General features: G+C 42.7%; 1 protein-coding gene across 6 annotated transcripts in view; it reads left to right on the forward strand.

Annotated features, from left to right (window-relative positions):
* MOBP (myelin associated oligodendrocyte basic protein) overlaps positions 1-5,665 on the forward strand; it is a 51,603-nt gene extending 45,938 nt beyond the window's left edge. For 5 of the 6 annotated variants that reach the window (XM_071211984.1, XM_058288238.2, XM_058288239.2 and 2 more), the window contains 2 exons: positions 2,698-2,781; positions 2,898-5,665. The gene's annotated coding sequence lies outside the window, so the exon portion shown is untranslated. Of the gene's footprint in view, positions 1-2,697; positions 2,782-2,872 lie in introns of all 6 variants that reach the window. The other variant, XM_071211985.1, reaches the window with a different exon arrangement.
* Positions 5,666-6,000: the final 335 nt, after the last annotated feature.

The raw sequence follows: 6,000 nt of genomic DNA on the forward strand, positions 1-6,000 counted from the left end.
GCATCCTGGGCCTAGTGGGGTGTCGAGCGTTCCACAGCAGGGGCTGCAGGCGTGGACTCTGCCAGCCTGAGACCAGGTGGGAGCAGCGCCCCCCACTCAGCAGAAGCTGCAGGCTCCTCCTCTGCCGTGGTGCCTGACCCTGGCTGGACTGCAGGGCTCGGCCTTGGTTAAAGCACCTTGATGGGGTGATAGAACGTCAGGCCTCTCCCAAGTATCGCTGCCACTACTCCACAAAATAACTTTTGGAATCAGGATGCTTGGTGTTAAGCTAAAAAATAACCGACTTTCACAAAATAATAATCTACTGAACTAAGATTCTTAAAGGTTACAATCATTCTTCCTCTGCTCTGAGCAATATTCCTAAATAGGCTTCATCATCAATTAATATTTATAAGGTAAGATTTCATTCTATATATTTGCCTTTCAGTATAACCTGATTTAATATACATCTTGATTTAAAAATTATCTGATTTCTAAATGTAAATTCAATTTCTCAAAATTCCTTTCTGCTGTATAAATTTTGGATATTTTACTTAATCTTAGTACCTTCACCTAAGAGTGAATGTAGCAAATTAGCAGGTCCTCCAATGGTTGGCATTTTAAAAGTAGTGGATAAAAGAAAGTTTCAATAAAATACCTTAAAAGGACAGGGTTCCTGGAAAGGGCGGTGGGTTTGAAGTAAGAAGCCTGGGCTAGGACGTGGTTCTGCCTCTCCACCTGCACCTCAGCTTCTTGACTGGTGAAAATGGAGTGACGATGCTCGCATTGCCTCCGCCACAGGCCGTTGTAAAGACCAAGGGGGCAACACTTTTGGGTCTAAAAGGCTTAGCACTTCTAGATGGAAATAAGCTTTCAGAGGGAAAATCAGAAAGAGGGCTTGACAGTGGTCCATGTGCCTGTTTTGAGTCCTACAGAACTCCAGAAACCTGACCGCTGTGACCAGGTAGAGTCGACTTGGTCCATTTATTGAAATAGAGCAATGCTTGGAATCTCATGGGACTGAGTAAAGGATGTGTTGATTTCACGCTCGGGCCTGAGAACTGTGTAGGTATTATCCCTACACCCCGACTGAATGAACTGAGCTCCTCGAGTGGGCAGGCTTGAGGGACACTAGATACTTGGCCAGTCAAGACACTTTTGCCCTGCCCAGTGGTATTTACAATTCAGGGGCAGAGCCAAAGGGCTCTGAACTAAGCTAAGGGATTTTAGAAACTACATGGGTGGGAGGTGGGGCAGCCAGGATAGAGAAACCACAGAGGAAAAGACATATGAGGTGGAAGACTTTGGAAAGAGAACAGAAAAGGCTTGATGGCAAAATCTGAGTAAATCTTACTTTGTGGGTTGTGAGATGTTCCTCCGATCCAATGCTTCCTGAAGGCTTCCTTCTTTGGAGTTGGGTTGCTCTCTTTTTGGGAGGCACTTAGGCTAGGACCAGAGTCAGCCTCGATTTGTTGGGTGGCACTTTGTTTCCCCCCATCAGTCTCTTATCTGCTACAAGCCACCTTTCCGCACTCCGCTTGGCTATTACAGTGGTGTGTGGTATAGACTAACTCCTCTGATGCCCAGTGGGCGGGTCTTTAACTTTAATGCCAGGGTTTTGGGGCATCAGCTTTAACATCAAACCCAAGGACTTTCTAGAACAGGAAAAATGGAGAGAAAAGGGAAGAGTCAAAAAGGACTCATGAATAGCCAGAATTTAGAAAATTCCTATTATAGGTAGAACATTATCCTAAGTGTATTAGGAAAGTCACTCCAAAAATTCATTTCATCTGGATGCAGAGATAGTGTGGCATGGGGGAAGGAGAAATGGTCTGTGGGTTAGGACACTCAGGCTCTGTTGCTAGACCTGACACCAGTCAGTGCTGTGTCCTCAGAACCACTCACCCTGAGGTCTTCAACCACGTGCAGAGAGGGGGTTGAATTGAAGGGTCTTTACAAAAACTTCCCAGTTATGAACTTCTGTGATTTAAGTGGACTACATTGTTTTTGGCGGGGTGAAAGAGAACATAGGCGTGCCCCCCGAGGACACTTGGATCCGCGTGGTGCTGTGCTTGTGGTGGAAGTGCACACGGGAAGGAAGAGCGGACTCGCTCTCTTCCTGGACAGGTGTTGGCAGGTGGGCCTGTCAAGGCTGGCCCCTGATGGGTCTGCTTTCATGCACTGTCAGTCGCCTTCCTCTCCCATCTGTCACAGCGTTTGGCTCCATCTTTCTAGTCCACACCCTCTGCCTCTCCCACACCTTCAGCCAGTTAGAAAATGAACTTTGACTGTGACCTATTAAAGTGTCCTTCCCTCTGCCTCTCATTTCCTCTGAGTTCATTTGCCCTCTCTTTCCCCTTTTGAAAATTCAATGAAAGCTTCCTTTCAGGCCTCTCAGCTGCAGCAAAGCAGATGCACCTCTAAAGCATGGAGAAGGCGGTTGAGCTGCCGTGAGGACCGAGAGTGCCCAGGGCTCTCCGTCTTCCTTTGTTTATATGCTCACTCTTGGGTCAAGGGATGACCAGGGGGCATGAGGTCCTAGGACTTGCTGAGCCCCAGACACCTACCACTCCTGCGGTGAAGGAGCAGGATCTGTTTCTGAAAGAAGGTGAGGGAGAACACAGAAGATGCACAGACGTGGCCACTGTGAGGATCATTATATGTTGAGCAGCTGCATATGGAATTCCAGTTTGACAGGTGTTTTTTTTAACCCCTCAGCACTTTGAAGATATCATCCCATTGTGTTCTGACCTCTGTAATTGCCAATGAGAAATCTGCTGTCATTCTACTTGTTCTTCCATTGTAAGTAAATTGTACTTTCTTTTGGTGAGTTTCAAGATTTTCCCTTTGTCTTTTGCATTCTGCAGTTTCATTATGATTCTACTAAATACAGATTTATTTTCATTTATTCTGCTTAGGACTCGACTTTCTTCAATCTGAAGATATATGTTTTCTTCAGGGATGGGCAAAAAAAGACACTGCTGCACAACTATAATGATGGAAAAAATTAAAATTTATCAAGTGTTTCAAAGATGGGGAAAATTCTCATAAGCTACTGGTGGTAGTTTATAAACTAATACAACAACTTTGGGGGTGCAATCTAGGGATATTACGAAAATAGGATATTGTACAACCTATGATCAGGCAATTGTGCTTTTAGATATCTATCCTAGAGAAAACTTTCATTAATAGAAAAGTGATTCACACATAAAGTCATTAAGTGAAACATTGTTTATCATAACAGAGAGAGAGAGAGATTAACCAAAATGTCTTCCCATAGGAGAGTGAACAAATCACTTATAGTATATTCATAAATAAAATCCTAAAATCCTAAGCAGCAGTTAAAATGAATGAATTGAATAGACCAATGCAAGGTAGACACTTTGGGAAAACAAAATGAGGACTATAAAAAGCAAATAGTAGATGGTATACACAATATGGTACCCTCTGCATACATTTTAACAACCCACAATACTATATTGCGTACTGGTCAATAAGCAGAAACCATAATGTCGCACACTCTCTCTACAATGTAGCAGAATAAAAAGTTGACAACAAAATTAAGGGATATCCAAAAATATCTGTCTTCTTGGAAGTAAAAAATACTTGAAATAACACTTGGTTTGAAAAAAAAAAGCCAAAACAAATTAAAATCTATTTAGAAGTAGTTGACAATATTGACCAGATCCAATTTTGTTCAGAAAAATAAGTGGGAGACTAATGATAAGCTAGGGTTTCTCCAAGACATGTTTTAGAAAACAAAAATATTTCCTTTGAGTCATTTGTGATCATGGTTTCTACTGGCTTCTGACATGGGGCAAAAATAGGAAGAGTTGGCGTACACACACCTTCAAGCCTTCCTTTAGTCATAGGTAAGAAAACACAGTAGAAGATAACAGAACGTTGCAGAATGCAGAGGAATGTAAAACGGACAGGGTCACACAGGGAGAAGCTCAGGGACAGTCTCATGCTGGGAGCTGGTGTGGCCACCAGCGCCGGGGCCCTGTGTTCTGGGAGCACAGCCAGACCTAGCCACGTTGAAGAGGCGAGTGAAACATGAGGATGACGCCGGAGGGCCCTGCTCCAGGTGGGGCTGGGGAGGGAGAAGGCCAGGGAGCAGTGACCGCTCCCTGAGGAACTGCTCAGAATGCTGGAAAGGTGAACCAGGCCACGTACTCCCCATGGCAGCTGGAGGGAAGGCCAGAGCTCTCAGTGGACATGACAATGGAAAGGCAGGGGACTGACTACACAGAGCCCAGAAGTAGAAATGCTTCTCCTGCCTAAATTCAGGTGCTAAATGAACAATAAAATGAGAACCTCTACTATAAACAGTTTTGAATAAGATATCTGAGGCCATTACATTCCTGGGGATAACATGGAGAGGGCAAACATAGCCACTCGCAAGTGAGAGCAAATTTCTAGTCCAGCCCCACAGAGATCAAAGGAGGAAACTTAGTATTCCTTCAGCCCATTTTAGATTTTGGCAAAGCCAGCCCATAGACTCAGCGCCTTCTGGCTTCTGTCCTCCAGGTCATCCAGAAGACGTGCAGGTACTACAGCATGCAAAACTGGGAAGGCGAGAGCGTAGTGTTTATTAATTGATGAAAAGAATTGGCTATTAACACAGCAACTTTAATAACTAGAAATTGTTGAATTCTCTGTATTTGTCAATTATGGAAATAAAATCCTCTGGGGATGGATCAAAACTATCTGGAAATCACTTAAACTGGTTGATAACCAAATGTAATGTGCCTTGGATATTATAACTGAAATGCACTGTAATCCAACTGCATTTTTGTGTGTTTTAAGGTTGGTTCTGGGGATCACGGTATATAAAAGCTGTTGTATAAGCTTCTTGGGTGGAATTCTCAACCATAATCTCTGGTTTATCACTTTGCTAATTCTGGATGTTAACTGATTTTAAGCTCTGACATTTTGATTGGTTTTAGGAAAACTGAAGTTTATACTCAGATTTGTGCTGGTAAATGCTTAACACCTGGCTCTCTGGCAGAAAGTTCTGATTTATAATATTTGCCAATTTCCATGATGTAAATACTTCCTTTATAGCTGATTTCAAGCTATGAACATGATGTCATTAGTGCAGAATTGGGAAGAGATCGGCAGAGTTGACTCTTGCGGTGCAGGCCGGCTCCAGGGCAGCTCTGTATGTACCCACAGGCCTCTGAGAAACTACTACTAAAAGTTCTGCCCCACAAATACGCAATGGCACCAGGGAAAAAAATATAACGGGAAAATAAAATGCATTTAAATTGGAGAACTCAAATGGAAAAAATTGACAGAGGATTTTTGTTTTGGAAACTTTGATAAGTGGTATTTGTTTATATTCTACATTTGATCATCTTTTATTAAGCAGGCAGGTAAATGTGTGTTCCACGGAGCGTTCTGAATTCTTAGTTTTTTCGGTGTTCCTCAAGACAGAGGTTGGGGCTTTTTTCTTTTGAGATGTTGGTGCTAAGATGGTGCTGACCAAAGACCTGGAGGGACCTAACCCTGTGAAGCCAGTTTCAGGATTCAAAAAAGAAGAAACTGTATGGTGCTTCCTGAATTTTGAGAAAAAACACTGACGTTTAGACCTGTGGTTTGATATGACTTTTAGTGTTTTTGGGTTAACATTAATTATTAAGGCAAAAATAACTTATTAAATAGAGATGAACTGGAATGTCAATAAGAATCCATGAACTTTTTTTTTTTTTAATGCCTTATCTGTATTGTCTCTACAGTGGTTTATTCTGTTGGGTACTTTTGCCGTCATCCTGCCAAATTCCAGTAGGAATGTGGAACAGCTTTATTTGTAGGTCTCATGCCATGTAGCTTCTAAAACTCTTCACCAATGAAAGGAACCAGTGCCTCTGGGGGAGGGCAGGTGATTGCATGTCTTTGGGCAGGGAAACATTCAGGATAAGCTTGGGAATTCTAGATGATGAAAGAAAACAAGGTTGCATTAGGTCATCAGAAAGATGTAAGTCTCTAACGCTGCAAAAAAGAAGATAAAATGGAATT

This window comes from Dasypus novemcinctus, chromosome 26, assembly GCF_030445035.2.
Source record: "Dasypus novemcinctus isolate mDasNov1 chromosome 26, mDasNov1.1.hap2, whole genome shotgun sequence".
NCBI lineage: Eukaryota > Metazoa > Chordata > Mammalia > Cingulata > Dasypodidae > Dasypus > Dasypus novemcinctus.